Raw genomic sequence first — 13,593 nt, 5'->3', positions numbered from 1 at the left:
GAAAGGAGCCAGCTTAGGTGGTTCGGGCATCTCGTGCGGATGCCTCACGAGCGTCTCCCTAGGGAGGTCCTCGTTGCACGTCCCACTGGGAGGGGGCCCCGCGGCAGGCCAAGGACCAGATGGGGGGATTACACCTCCTCTCTGGCCTGGGAACGCTTCGGGATTCCCCAGGAGGAAGTCGCAAATGTTGCTCTGGAGAGGGAAGTCTGGGGGTCTTTGCTGGAGCTGTTGTCCCCGCGACCCGATTCCGGATAAGCGGTTGAAGATGGATGGATGGATGGAATCTTTTGCGAAGGCTTCTTTTGCATTCAAATGTCAGCAACAGGTAAGTCCTTGGGTGTATTTCAAAGAGTGGATCCAGGTGGGTGGGTTTCTGCTGAAGTGGTTATTCACCTCAGCTGAAATAGCCATTGACCTCAGCTGAAATAGCTCAGTTGGGAGAGTGTTAGACTGAAGATCTAAAGGTCTCTGGTTCAATCCTGGGTTTCAGCATAGTAGTCTAGTCTCTTGAACTAGTGTCATTACTGAGGAGACTTTTATGGCATGTACTCCTTTAAAAGGATGTCCGTGACCTGCTTGTCTTGCTGGCACAGTCTTAAAATCAGTTGTCATGTTTGACCTGGATAACCACTATTTAGTTTTATGGTGTATTGTACTTTTGCCAATGTTTTTTTCTTAATTTGACTATTAAATCGTGCTGTTTCACATACAAATACAGAACTGCTGTTGATGTTGTCTTTCGGTAGCTGAAAATAAGATAAAACTGGAAGGTAAAGAGATAAACCGCCTGAACAGGGACTTGAACCCTGGACCCTCAGATTAAAAGTCTGATGCTCTACCGACTGAGCTATCCAGGCTCTTTTTACTTAATCAGTGCCCATGGTTGGAGAGAAGAACAATACTGGCACCCTCATCGAGAAGTAAATTATTTAGGATGTTCAGCGAATAGCTGGGAACTGTCAAAGCTCAAGCTTGCCAATTGCTTGAACTAGAACTTTTGACGGTTAAGCCAGTTTTGAATCATCATAGACAGAGGGTGCAGACAAAGAAAGAAGTCCCTGAGTTTTTGGAATTCAAATCTCTGTTCTGCTGACCAAAAATATGCTGTGACAATCTTCTGCGAAGGCCTCTTTTTTGCATTCAAATGTCAGCAACAGGTAAGTCCTCGGGGGTATTTCAAAGAGTGGATCCAGGTGGGTGGGTTTCTGCTGAAGTGGTTATTCACCAAAGCTGAAATAGCTCAGTTGGGAGAGCGTTAGACTGAAGATCTAAAGGTCCCTGGTTCAATCCCGGGTTTCAGCATAGTAGTCCGGTTTCTTGAACTAGTGTCGTTGCTGAGGAGGCTTTTATGGCATGTACTCCATTAAAAGGATGTCCGTGACCTGCTTGTCTTGCTGGCACAGTCTTAAAATCAGTTGTCATGTTTGACCTGGATAACCGTTATTTAGTTTTATGGTGTATTGTACTTTTGCCAATGTTTTTTTCTTAATTTGACTATTAAATCGTGCTGTTTCACATACAAATACTGTTTGTGATTTTCATGGACAGGATTTCTAGGCGGAGTCGTGGCCATGGCGGAGAGGGTATACGTCTCGGGGGGCTAAAGGTTGCGTCACTGCTGTTTGCAGATGATGTGGTCCTGATGGCACCTTCGGTTCGTGACCTTCAGCTCTCACTGGATCGGTTCGCAGCCGAGTGTTCAGCGGCTGGAATGAGGATCAGCATCTCCAAATCTGAGGCCATGGTTCTCAGCAGGAAACCGATGTTTTGTACAGTCCGGGTAGGGGACAGGACTCTGTCCCAGGTGGAGGAGTTTAAGTATCTCGGGGTCTTGTTCACGAGTGAGGGAAAGATGGAGAAGGAAATCAGCCGGAGAATCGGAGCAGCTGGGGCAGTATTGCAGTCTCTCTGCCGCACTGTTGTGACGAAACGGGAGCTGAGCCAGAAGGCAAAGCTCTCGGTCTACCGAACTATCTACATTCCTACTCTCACCTATGGTCATGAAGTGTGGGTAATGACCGAAAGAATAAGATCGCGGATACAAGCGGCCGAAATGAGTTTCCTCAGAAGGGTGGCTGGCATCTCCCTTAGAGATAGGGTGAGAAGTGCAGTCACCCGAGAGAGACTCGGAGTAGAGCCGCTGCTCCTTCGCTTGGAAAGGAGCCAGCTTAGGTGGTTCGGGCATCTCGTGCGGATGCCTCACGAGCGTCTCCCTAGGGAGGTCCTCGTTGCACGTCCCACTGGGAGGAGGCCCCGCGGCAGGCCAAGGACCAGATGGGGGGATTACACCTCCTCTCTGGCCTGGGAACGCTTCGGGATTCCCCAGGAGGAAGTCGCAAATGTTGCTCTGGAGAGGGAAGTCTGGGGGTCTTTGCTGGAGCTGTTGTCCCCGCGACCCGATTCCGGATAAGCGGTTGAAGATGGATGGATGGATGGATGGAATCTTCTGCGAAGGCTTCTTTTGCATTCAAATGTCAGCAACAGGTAAGTCCTTGGGTGTATTTCAAAGAGTGGATCCAGGTGGGTGGGTTTCTGCTGAAGTGGTTATTCACCTCAGCTGAAATAGCCATTGACCTCAGCTGAAATAGCTCAGTTGGGAGAGTGTTAGACTGAAGATCTAAAGGTCTCTGGTTCAATCCTGGGTTTCAGCATAGTAGTCTGGTCTCTTGAACTAGTGTCATTACTGAGGAGACTTTTATGGCATGTACTCCATTAAAAGGATGTCCGTTACCTGCTTGGTTGCTGGCGCAGTTTTAAAATCAGTTGTCATGTTTGACCTGGATAACCATTATTTTGTTTTATGGTGTATTGTACTTTTGCTAATGTTTTTTTCTTAATTTGATTGTTAAATCATGCTGTTTCACATACAAATACAGAACTGCTGTTGATGTTGTCTATCGGTAGCTGGAAATAAAATAAAACTGGAAGGTAAAGAGATAAACCGCCTGAACAGGGACTTGAACCCTGGACCCTCAGATTAAAAGTCTGATGCTCTACCGACTGACCTATCCAGGCTCTTTTTACTTAATCGTTGCCCATGGTTGGAGAGAAGAACAATATTGGAACCCTCATCGAGAAGTAAATTATTTAGGATGTTCAGCGAATAGCTGGGAACTGTCAAAGCTCAAGCTTGCCAATTGCTTGAACTAGAACTTTTGACGGTTAAGCCAGTTTTAAATCATCATAGACAGAGGGTGCAGACAAAGAAAGAAGTCCCTGAGTTTTTGGAATTCAAATCTCTGTTCTGCTGACCAAAAATATGCTGTGACAATCTTCTGCGAAGGCCTCTTTTTTTGCATTCAAATGTAAGCAACAGGTAAGTCCTTGGGTGTATTTCAAAGAGTGGATCCAGGTGGGTGGGTTTCTGCTGAAGTGGTTATTCACCTCAGCTGAAATAGCTCAGTTGGGAGAGCGTTAGACTGAAGATCTAAAGGTCCCTGGTTCAATCCCGGGTTTCAGCATAGTAGTCTAGTCTCTTGAACTAGTGTCATTACTGAGGAGACTTTTATGGCATGTACTCCTTTAAAAGGATGTCCGTGACCTGCTTGTCTTGCTGGCACAGTCTTAAAATCAGTTGTCATGTTTGACCTGGATAACCACTATTTAGTTTTATGGTGTATTGTACTTTTGCCAATGTTTTTTTCTTAATTTGACTATTAAATCGTGCTGTTTCACATACAAATACAGAACTGCTGTTGATGTTGTCTTTCGGTAGCTGAAAATAAGATAAAACTGGAAGGTAAAGAGATAAACCGCCTGAACAGGGACTTGAACCCTGGACCCTCAGATTAAAAGTCTGATGCTCTACCGACTGAGCTATCCAGGCTCTTTTTACTTAATCAGTGCCCATGGTTGGAGAGAAGAACAATACTGGCACCCTCATCGAGAAGTAAATTATTTAGGATGTTCAGCGAATAGCTGGGAACTGTCAAAGCTCAAGCTTGCCAATTGCTTGAACTAGAACTTTTGACGGTTAAGCCAGTTTTGAATCATCATAGACAGAGGGTGCAGACAAAGAAAGAAGTCCCTGAGTTTTTGGAATTCAAATCTCTGTTCTGCTGACCAAAAATATGCTGTGACAATCTTCTGCGAAGGCCTCTTTTTTGCATTCAAATGTCAGCAACAGGTAAGTCCTCGGGTGTATTTCAAAGAGTGGATCCAGGTGGGTGGGTTTCTGCTGAAGTGGTTATTTACCAAAGCTGAAATAGCTCAGTTGGGAGAGCGTTAGACTGAAGATCTAAAGGTCCCTGGTTCAATCCCGGGTTTCAGCATAGTAGTCCGGTTTCCTGAACTAGTGTCGTTGCTGAGGAGGCTTTTATGGCATCTACTCCATTAAAAGGATGTCCGTGACCTGCTTGTCTTGCTGGCACAGTCTTAAAATCAGTTGTCATGTTTGACCTGGATAACCGTTATTTAGTTTTATGGTGTATTGTACTTTTGCCAATGTTTTTTTCTTAATTTGACTATTAAATCGTGCTGTTTCACATACAAATACTGTTTGTGATTTTCATGGACAGGATTTCTAGGCGGAGTCGTGGCCATGGCGGAGAGGGTATACGTCTCGGGGGGCTAAAGGTTGCGTCACTGCTGTTTGCAGATGATGTGGTCCTGATGGCACCTTCGGTTCGTGACCTTCAGCTCTCACTGGATCGGTTCGCAGCCGAGTGTTCAGCGGCTGGAATGAGGATCAGCATCTCCAAATCTGAGGCCATGGTTCTCAGCAGGAAACCGATGTTGTGTACAGTCCGGGTAGGGGACAGGACTCTGTCCCAGGTGGAGGAGTTTAAGTATCTCGGGGTCTTGTTCACGAGTGAGGGAAAGATGGAGAAGGAAATCAGCCGGAGAATCGGAGCAGCTGGGGCAGTATTGCAGTCTCTCTGCCGCACTGTTGTGACGAAACGGGAGCTGAGCCAGAAGGCAAAGCTCTCGGTCTACCGAACTATCTACATTCCTACTCTCACCTATGGTCATGAAGTGTGGGTAATGACCGAAAGAATAAGATCGCGGATACAAGCGGCCGAAATGAGTTTCCTCAGAAGGGTGGCTGGCATCTCCCTTAGAGATAGGGTGAGAAGTGCAGTCACCCGAGAGAGACTCGGAGTAGAGCCGCTGCTCCTTCGCTTGGAAAGGAGCCAGCTTAGGTGGTTCGGGCATCTCGTGCGGATGCCTCACGAGCGTCTCCCTAGGGAGGTCCTCGTTGCACGTCCCACTGGGAGGAGGCCCCGCGGCAGGCCAAGGACCAGATGGGGGGATTACACCTCCTCTCTGGCCTGGGAACGCTTCGGGATTCCCCAGGAGGAAGTCGCAAATGTTGCTCTGGAGAGGGAAGTCTGGGGGTCTTTGCTGGAGCTGTTGTCCCCGCGACCCGATTCCGGATAAGCGGTTGAAGATGGATGGATGGATGGAATCTTCTGCGAAGGCTTCTTTTGCATTCAAATGTCAGCAACAGGTAAGTCCTTGGGTGTATTTCAAAGAGTGGATCCAGGTGGGTGGGTTTCTGCTGAAGTGGTTATTCACCTCAGCTGAAATAGCCATTGACCTCAGCTGAAATAGCTCAGTTGGGAGAGTGTTAGACTGAAGATCTAAAGGTCTCTGGTTCAATCCTGGGTTTCAGCATAGTAGTCTGGTCTCTTGAACTAGTGTCATTACTGAGGAGACTTTTATGGCATGTACTCCATTAAAAGGATGTCCGTTACCTGCTTGGTTGCTGGCGCAGTTTTAAAATCAGTTGTCATGTTTGACCTGGATAACCATTATTTTGTTTTATGGTGTATTGTACTTTTGCTAATGTTTTTTTCTTAATTTGATTGTTAAATCATGCTGTTTCACATACAAATACAGAACTGCTGTTGATGTTGTCTATCGGTAGCTGGAAATAAAATAAAACTGGAAGGTAAAGAGATAAACCGCCTGAACAGGGACTTGAACCCTGGACCCTCAGATTAAAAGTCTGATGCTCTACCGACTGAGCTATCCAGGCTCTTTTTACTTAATCAGTGCCCATGGTTGGAGAGAAGAACAATACTGGCACCCTCATCGAGAAGTAAATTATTTAGGATGTTCAGCGAATAGCTGGGAACTGTCAAAGCTCAAGCTTGCCAATTGCTTGAACTAGAACTGTTGACGGTTAAGCCAGTTTTAAATCATCATAGACAGAGGGTGCAGACAAAGAAAGAAGTCCCTGAGTTCTTGGAATTCAAATCTCTGTTCTGCTGACCAAAAATATGCTGTGACAATCTTCTGCGAAGGCTTCTTTTGCATTCAAATGTCAGCAACAGGTAAATCCTTGGGTGTATTTCAAAGAGTGGATCCAGGTGGGTGGGTTTCTGCTGAAGTGGTTATTCAACTCAGCTGAAATAGCTCAGTTGGGAGAGCGTTAGACTGAAGATCTAAAGGTCCCTGGTTCAATCCCGGGTTTCAGCATAGTAGTCTGGTCTCTTGAACTAGTGTCATTACTAAAGAGACTTTTATGGCATGTACTCCTTTAAAAGGATGTCCGTGACCTGCTTGTCTTGCTGGCGCAGTCTTAAAATCAGTTGTCATGTTTGACCTGGATAACCATTATTTAGTTTTATGGTGTATTGTACTTTTGCCAATGTTTTTTTCTTAATTTGACTATTAAATCGTGCTGTTTCACAAACACATAAAGAACTGCTGATGTTGTCTTTCGGTAGCTGAAAATAAGCTAAAACTGGAAGGTAAAGAGATAAACCGCCTGAACAGGGACTTGAACCCTGGACCCTCAGATTAAAAGTCTGATGCTCTACCGACTGAGCTATCCAGGCTCTTTTTACTTAATCATTGCCCATGGTTGGAGAGAAGAACAATACTGGCACCCTCATCGAGAAGAAAATTATTTAGGATGTTCAGCGAATAGCTGGGAACTGTCAAAGCTCAAGCTTGCCAATTGCTTGAACTAGAACTTTTGACGGTTAAGCCAGTTTTAAATCATCATAGACAGAGGGTGCAGACAAAGAAAGAAGTCCCTGAGTTTTTGGAATTCAAATCTCTGTTCTGCTGACCAAAAATATGCTGTGACAATCTTCTGCGAAGGCTTCTTTTGCATTCAAATGTCAGCAACAGGTAAGTCCTTGGGTGTATTTTAAAGAGTGGATCCAGGTGAGTGGGTTTCTGCTGAAGTGGTTATCAACCTCAGCTGAAATAGCTCATTTGGGAGCGCGTTAGACTGAAGATCTAAAGGTCCCTGGTTCAATCCCGTGTTTCAGCAGAGTAGTCCGGTCTCTTGAACTAGTGTCATTACTGAGGAGACTTTTAAGGCATGTACTCCTTTAAAAGGATGTCCGTGACCTGCTTGTCTTGCTGGCACAGTCTTAAAATCAGTTGTCATGTTTGACCTGGATAACCATTATTTTGTTTTATGGTGTATTGTACTTTTGCCAATGTTTTTTTCTTAATTTGACTATTTAATTGTGCTGTTTCACATACAAATACAGAACTCCTGTTGATGTTGTCTTTCGGTAGCTGAAATAAAAATAAAACTGGAAGGTAAAGAGATAAACCGCCTGAACAGGGACTTGAACCCTGGACCCTCAGATTAAAAGTCTGATGCTCTACCGACTGAGCTATCCAGGCTCTTTTTACTTCATCGTTGCCCATGGTTGAAGAGAAGAACAATACTGGCACCCTCATCGAGAAGTAAATTATTTAGGATGTTCAGCGAATAGCTGGGAACGGTCAAAGCTCAAGCTTGCCAATTGCTTGAAGTAGAACTTTTGACGGTTAAGCCAGTTTTAAATCATCATAGACAGAGGGTGCAGACAAAGAAAGAAGTCCCTGAGTTTTTGGAATTCAAATCTCTGTTCTGCTGACCAAAAATATGCTGTGACAATCTTCTGCGAAGGCCTCTTTTTTGCATTCAAATGTCAGCAACAGGTAAGTCTTTGGGTGTATTTCAAAGAGTGGGTCCAGGTGGGTGGGTTTCTGCTGAAGTGGTTATTCACCAAAGCTGAAATAGCTCAGTTGGGAGAGCGTTAGACTGAAGATCTAAAGGTCCCTGGTTCAATCCCGGGTTTCAGCATAGTAGTCCGGTTTCTTGAACTAGTGTCATTACTGAGGAGACTTTTAAGGCATGTACTCCATTAAAAGGATGTCCGTGACCTGCTTGTCTTGTTGGCGCAGTCTTAAAATCAGCTGTCATGTTTGACCTAGATAACCATTATTTTGTTTTATGGTGTATTGTACTTTTGCTAATGTTTTTTTTCTAAATTTGACTATTAAATCATGCTGTTTCACATACAAATACAGAACTGCTGTCGATGTTGTCTTTCGGTAGCTGAAAATAAGCTTAAACTGGAAGGTAAAGAGATAAACCGCCTGAACAGGGACTTGAACCCTGGACCCTCAGATTAAAAGTCTGATGCTCTACCGACTGAGCTATCCAGGCTCTTTTTACTTCGTCGTTGCCCATGGTTGGAGAGAAGAACAATACTGGCACCCTCATCGAGAAGTAAATTCTTTAGGATGTTCAGCGAATAGCTGGGAACTGTCAAAGCTCAAGCTTGCCAATTGCTTGAACTAGAACTTTTGACGGTTAAGCCAGTTTTAAATCATCATAGACAAAGGGTGCGGACAAAGAAAGAAGTCCCTGAGTTTTTGGAATTCAATTCTCTGTTCTGCTGACCAAAAATATGCTGTGACAATCTTCTGCGAAGACCTCTTTTTTGCATTCAAATGTCAGCAACAGGTAAGTCCTTGGGTGTATTTCAAAGAGTGGATCCAAGTGGGTGGGTTTCTGCTGAAGTGGTTATTCACCAAAGCTGAAATAGCTCAGTTGGGAGAGCGTTAGACTGAAGATCTAAAGGTCCCTGGTTCAATCCCGGGTTTCAGCATAGTAGTCCGGTTTCTTGAACTAGTGTCATTACTGAGGAGACTTTTAAGGCATGTACTCCATTAAAAGGATGTCTGTGACCTGCTTGTCTTGTTGGCGCAGTCTTAAAATCAGCTGTCATGTTTGACCTGGATAACCATTATTTTGTTTTATGGTGTATTGTACTTTTGCTAATGTTTTTTTCTTAATTTGACTATTAAATCGTGCTGTTTCACATACAAATACAGAACTGCTGTTGACGTTGTCTTTCGGTAGCTGAAAATAAGATACAACTGGAAGGTAAAGAGATAAACCGCCTGAACAGGGACTTGAACCCTGGACCCTGATATTAAAAGTCTGATGTTCTACCGACTGAGCTATCCAGGCTCTTTTTACTTAATCAGTGCCCATGGTTGGAGAGAAGAACAATACTGGCACCCTCATCGAGAAGTAAATCATTTAGGATGTTCAGCGAATAGCTGGGAACTGTCAAAGCTCAAGCTTGCCAATTGCTTGAACTAGAACTTTTGACGGTTAAGCCAGTTTTAAATCATCATAGACAGAGGGTGCAGACAAAGAAAGAAGTCCCTGAGTTTTTGGAATTCAAATCTCTGTTCTGCTGACCAAAAATATGCTGTGACAATCTTCTGCGAAGGCCTCTTTTTTGCATTCAAATGTCAGCAACAGGTAAGTCCTCGGGTGTATTTCAAAGAGTGGATCCAGGTGGGTGGGTTTCTTCTGAAGTGGTTATTCACCAAAGCTGAAATAGCTCAGTTGGGAGAGCGTTAGACTGAAGATCTAAAGGTCCCTGGTTCAATCCCGGGTTTCAGCATAGTAGTCCGGTTTCTTGAACTAGTGTCGTTGCTGAGGAGGCTTTTATGGCATCTACTCCATTAAAAGGATGTCCGTGACCTGCTTGTCTTGCTGGCACAGTCTTAAAATCAGTTGTCATGTTTGACCTGGATAACCGTTATTTAGTTTTATGGTGTATTGTACTTTTGCCAATGTTTTTTTCTTAATTTGACTATTAAATCGTGCTGTTTCACATACAAATACTGTTTGTGATTTTCATGGACAGGATTTCTAGGCGGAGTCGTGGCCATGGCGGAGAGGGTATACGTCTCGGGGGGCTAAAGGTTGCGTCACTGCTGTTTGCAGATGATGTGGTCCTGATGGCACCTTCGGTTCGTGACCTTCAGCTCTCACTGGATCGGTTCGCAGCCGAGTGTTCAGCGGCTGGAATGAGGATCAGCATCTCCAAATCTGAGGCCATGGTTCTCAGCAGGAAACCGATGTTTTGTACAGTCCGGGTAGGGGACAGGACTCTGTCCCAGGTGGAGGAGTTTAAGTATCTCGGGGTCTTGTTCACGAGTGAGGGAAAGATGGAGAAGGAAATCAGCCGGAGAATCGGAGCAGCTGGGGCAGTATTGCAGTCTCTCTGCCGCACTGTTGTGACGAAACGGGAGCTGAGCCAGAAGGCAAAGCTCTCGGTCTACCGAACTATCTACATTCCTACTCTCACCTATGGTCATGAAGTGTGGGTAATGACCGAAAGAATAAGATCGCGGATACAAGCGGCCGAAATGAGTTTCCTCAGAAGGGTGGCTGGCATCTCCCTTAGAGATAGGGTGAGAAGTGCAGTCACCCGAGAGAGACTCGGAGTAGAGCCGCTGCTCCTTCGCTTGGAAAGGAGCCAGCTTAGGTGGTTCGGGCATCTCGTGCGGATGCCTCACGAGCGTCTCCCTAGGGAGGTCCTCGTTGCACGTCCCACTGGGAGGAGGCCCCGCGGCAGGCCAAGGACCAGATGGGGGGATTACACCTCCTCTCTGGCCTGGGAACGCTTCGGGATTCCCCAGGAGGAAGTCGCAAATGTTGCTCTGGAGAGGGAAGTCTGGGGGTCTTTGCTGGAGCTGTTGTCCCCGCGACCCGATTCCGGATAAGCGGTTGAAGATGGATGGATGGATGGATGGAATCTTCTGCGAAGGCTTCTTTTGCATTCAAATGTCAGCAACAGGTAAGTCCTTGGGTGTATTTCAAAGAGTGGATCCAGGTGGGTGGGTTTCTGCTGAAGTGGTTATTCACCTCAGCTGAAATAGCCATTGACCTCAGCTGAAATAGCTCAGTTGGGAGAGTGTTAGACTGAAGATCTAAAGGTCTCTGGTTCAATCCTGGGTTTCAGCATAGTAGTCTGGTCTCTTGAACTAGTGTCATTACTGAGGAGACTTTTATGGCATGTACTCCATTAAAAGGATGTCCGTTACCTGCTTGGTTGCTGGCGCAGTTTTAAAATCAGTTGTCATGTTTGACCTGGATAAACATTATTTTGTTTTATGGTGTATTGTACTTTTGCTAATGTTTTTTTCTTAATTTGATTGTTAAATCATGCTGTTTCACATACAAATACAGAACTGCTGTTGATGTTGTCTATCGGTAGCTGGAAATAAAATAAAACTGGAAGGTAAAGAGATAAACCGCCTGAACAGGGACTTGAACCCTGGACCCTCAGATTAAAAGTCTGATGCTCTACCGACTGACCTATCCAGGCTCTTTTTACTTAATCGTTGCCCATGGTTGGAGAGAAGAACAATATTGGAACCTTCATCGAGAAGTAAATTATTTAGGATGTTCAGCGAATAGCTGGGAACTGTCAAAGCTCAAGCTTGCCAATTGCTTGAACTAGAACTTTTGACGGTTAAGCCAGTTTTAAATCATCATAGACAGAGGGTGCAGACAAAGAAAGAAGTCCCTGAGTTTTTGGAATTCAAATCTCTGTTCTGCTGACCAAAAATATGCTGTGACAATCTTCTGCGAAGGCCTCTTTTTTTGCATTCAAATGTAAGCAACAGGTAAGTCCTTGGGTGTATTTCAAAGAGTGGATCCAGGTGGGTGGGTTTCTGCTGAAGTGGTTATTCACCTCAGCTGAAATAGCTCAGTTGGGAGAGCGTTAGACTGAAGATCTAAAGGTCCCTGGTTCAATCCCGGGTTTCAGCATAGTAGTCTAGTCTCTTGAACTAGTGTCATTACTGAGGAGACTTTTATGGCATGTACTCCTTTAAAAGGATGTCCGTGACCTGCTTGTCTTGCTGGCACAGTCTTAAAATCAGTTGTCATGTTTGACCTGGATAACCACTATTTAGTTTTATGGTGTATTGTACTTTTGCCAATGTTTTTTTCTTAATTTGACTATTAAATCGTGCTGTTTCACATACAAATACAGAACTGCTGTTGATGTTGTCTTTCGGTAGCTGAAAATAAGATAAAACTGGAAGGTAAAGAGATAAACCGCCTGAACAGGGACTTGAACCCTGGACCCTCAGATTAAAAGTCTGATGCTCTACCGACTGAGCTATCCAGGCTCTTTTTACTTAATCAGTGCCCATGGTTGGAGAGAAGAACAATACTGGCACCCTCATCGAGAAGTAAATTATTTAGGATGTTCAGCGAATAGCTGGGAACTGTCAAAGCTCAAGCTTGCCAATTGCTTGAACTAGAACTTTTGACGGTTAAGCCAGTTTTGAATCATCATAGACAGAGGGTGCAGACAAAGAAAGAAGTCCCTGAGTTTTTGGAATTCAAATCTCTGTTCTGCTGACCAAAAATATGCTGTGACAATCTTCTGCGAAGGCCTCTTTTTTGCATTCAAATGTCAGCAACAGGTAAGTCCTCGGGTGTATTTCAAAGAGTGGATCCAGGTGGGTGGGTTTCTGCTGAAGTGGTTATTCACCAAAGCTGAAATAGCTCAGTTGGGAGAGCGTTAGACTGAAGATCTAAAGGTCCCTGGTTCAATCCCGGGTTTCAGCATAGTAGTCCGGTTTCTTGAACTAGTGTCGTTGCTGAGGAGGCTTTTATGGCATGTACTCCATTAAAAGGATGTCCGTGACCTGCTTGTCTTGCTGGCACAGTCTTAAAATCAGTTGTCATGTTTGACCTGGATAACCGTTATTTAGTTTTATGGTGTATTGTACTTTTGCCAATGTTTTTTTCTTAATTTGACTATTAAATCGTGCTGTTTCACATACAAATACTGTTTGTGATTTTCATGGACAGGATTTCTAGGCGGAGTCGTGGCCATGGCGGAGAGGGTATACGTCTCGGGGGGCTAAAGGTTGCGTCACTGCTGTTTGCAGATGATGTGGTCCTGATGGCACCTTCGGTTCGTGACCTTCAGCTCTCACTGGATCGGTTCGCAGCCGAGTGTTCAGCGGCTGGAATGAGGATCAGCATCTCCAAATCTGAGGCCATGGTTCTCAGCAGGAAACCGATGTTTTGTACAGTCCGGGTAGGGGACAGGACTCTGTCCCAGGTGGAGGAGTTTAAGTATCTCGGGGTCTTGTTCACGAGTGAGGGAAAGATGGAGAAGGAAATCAGCCGGAGAATCGGAGCAGCTGGGGCAGTATTGCAGTCTCTCTGCCGCACTGTTGTGACGAAACGGGAGCTGAGCCAGAAGGCAAAGCTCTCGGTCTACCGAACTATCTACATTCCTACTCTCACCTATGGTCATGAAGTGTGGGTAATGACCGAAAGAATAAGATCGCGGATACAAGCGGCCGAAATGAGTTTCCTCAGAAGGGTGGCTGGCATCTCCCTTAGAGATAGGGTGAGAAGTGCAGTCACCCGAGAGAGACTCGGAGTAGAGCCGCTGCTCCTTCGCTTGGAAAGGAGCCAGCTTAGGTGGTTCGGGCATCTCGTGCGGATGCCTCACGAGCGTCTCCCTAGGGAGGTCCTCGTTGCACGTCCCACTGGGAGGAGGCCCCGCGGCAGGCCAA

At 45.3% G+C, this 13,593-nt stretch overlaps 1 protein-coding gene and 19 non-coding genes across 20 annotated transcripts in view; 9 read left to right on the top strand and 11 right to left on the bottom strand.

The window, feature by feature from the left end:
• LOC133640668 (zinc finger protein 391-like) overlaps window positions 1-13,593 on the bottom strand; it is a 105,669-nt gene that overhangs the window by 42,825 nt on the left and 49,251 nt on the right. The gene's annotated exons all lie outside the window — the stretch shown is intronic.
• trnak-uuu (transfer RNA lysine (anticodon UUU)) lies at window positions 785-857 on the bottom strand. The gene has a single exon. It is a non-coding gene; the product is annotated as a tRNA-Lys (tRNA).
• Window positions 1,230-1,302, top strand: trnaf-gaa (transfer RNA phenylalanine (anticodon GAA)). The gene has a single exon. It is a non-coding gene; the product is annotated as a tRNA-Phe (tRNA).
• On the bottom strand, window positions 2,943-3,015 carry trnak-uuu (transfer RNA lysine (anticodon UUU)). Its single transcript has one exon. It is a non-coding gene; the product is annotated as a tRNA-Lys (tRNA).
• On the top strand, window positions 3,389-3,461 carry trnaf-gaa (transfer RNA phenylalanine (anticodon GAA)). Its single transcript has one exon. It is a non-coding gene; the product is annotated as a tRNA-Phe (tRNA).
• trnak-uuu (transfer RNA lysine (anticodon UUU)) lies at window positions 3,754-3,826 on the bottom strand. The gene has a single exon. It is a non-coding gene; the product is annotated as a tRNA-Lys (tRNA).
• On the top strand, window positions 4,199-4,271 carry trnaf-gaa (transfer RNA phenylalanine (anticodon GAA)). The gene has a single exon. It is a non-coding gene; the product is annotated as a tRNA-Phe (tRNA).
• trnak-uuu (transfer RNA lysine (anticodon UUU)) lies at window positions 5,908-5,980 on the bottom strand. Its single transcript has one exon. It is a non-coding gene; the product is annotated as a tRNA-Lys (tRNA).
• trnaf-gaa (transfer RNA phenylalanine (anticodon GAA)) lies at window positions 6,351-6,423 on the top strand. Its single transcript has one exon. It is a non-coding gene; the product is annotated as a tRNA-Phe (tRNA).
• Window positions 6,713-6,785, bottom strand: trnak-uuu (transfer RNA lysine (anticodon UUU)). The gene has a single exon. It is a non-coding gene; the product is annotated as a tRNA-Lys (tRNA).
• Window positions 7,521-7,593, bottom strand: trnak-uuu (transfer RNA lysine (anticodon UUU)). Its single transcript has one exon. It is a non-coding gene; the product is annotated as a tRNA-Lys (tRNA).
• trnaf-gaa (transfer RNA phenylalanine (anticodon GAA)) lies at window positions 7,966-8,038 on the top strand. The gene has a single exon. It is a non-coding gene; the product is annotated as a tRNA-Phe (tRNA).
• On the bottom strand, window positions 8,332-8,404 carry trnak-uuu (transfer RNA lysine (anticodon UUU)). The gene has a single exon. It is a non-coding gene; the product is annotated as a tRNA-Lys (tRNA).
• On the top strand, window positions 8,777-8,849 carry trnaf-gaa (transfer RNA phenylalanine (anticodon GAA)). The gene has a single exon. It is a non-coding gene; the product is annotated as a tRNA-Phe (tRNA).
• On the bottom strand, window positions 9,142-9,214 carry trnak-uuu (transfer RNA lysine (anticodon UUU)). The gene has a single exon. It is a non-coding gene; the product is annotated as a tRNA-Lys (tRNA).
• trnaf-gaa (transfer RNA phenylalanine (anticodon GAA)) lies at window positions 9,587-9,659 on the top strand. Its single transcript has one exon. It is a non-coding gene; the product is annotated as a tRNA-Phe (tRNA).
• Window positions 11,300-11,372, bottom strand: trnak-uuu (transfer RNA lysine (anticodon UUU)). Its single transcript has one exon. It is a non-coding gene; the product is annotated as a tRNA-Lys (tRNA).
• trnaf-gaa (transfer RNA phenylalanine (anticodon GAA)) lies at window positions 11,746-11,818 on the top strand. Its single transcript has one exon. It is a non-coding gene; the product is annotated as a tRNA-Phe (tRNA).
• Window positions 12,111-12,183, bottom strand: trnak-uuu (transfer RNA lysine (anticodon UUU)). Its single transcript has one exon. It is a non-coding gene; the product is annotated as a tRNA-Lys (tRNA).
• trnaf-gaa (transfer RNA phenylalanine (anticodon GAA)) lies at window positions 12,556-12,628 on the top strand. The gene has a single exon. It is a non-coding gene; the product is annotated as a tRNA-Phe (tRNA).

Source organism: Entelurus aequoreus, linkage group LG23, assembly GCF_033978785.1.
Source record: "Entelurus aequoreus isolate RoL-2023_Sb linkage group LG23, RoL_Eaeq_v1.1, whole genome shotgun sequence".
In the NCBI taxonomy this organism is placed as follows: Eukaryota; Metazoa; Chordata; class Actinopteri; order Syngnathiformes; family Syngnathidae; genus Entelurus; species Entelurus aequoreus.
The sequence above is the reverse complement of the archived record's forward strand: the minus strand, read 5'-3'. Positions and strand labels throughout refer to the sequence as shown.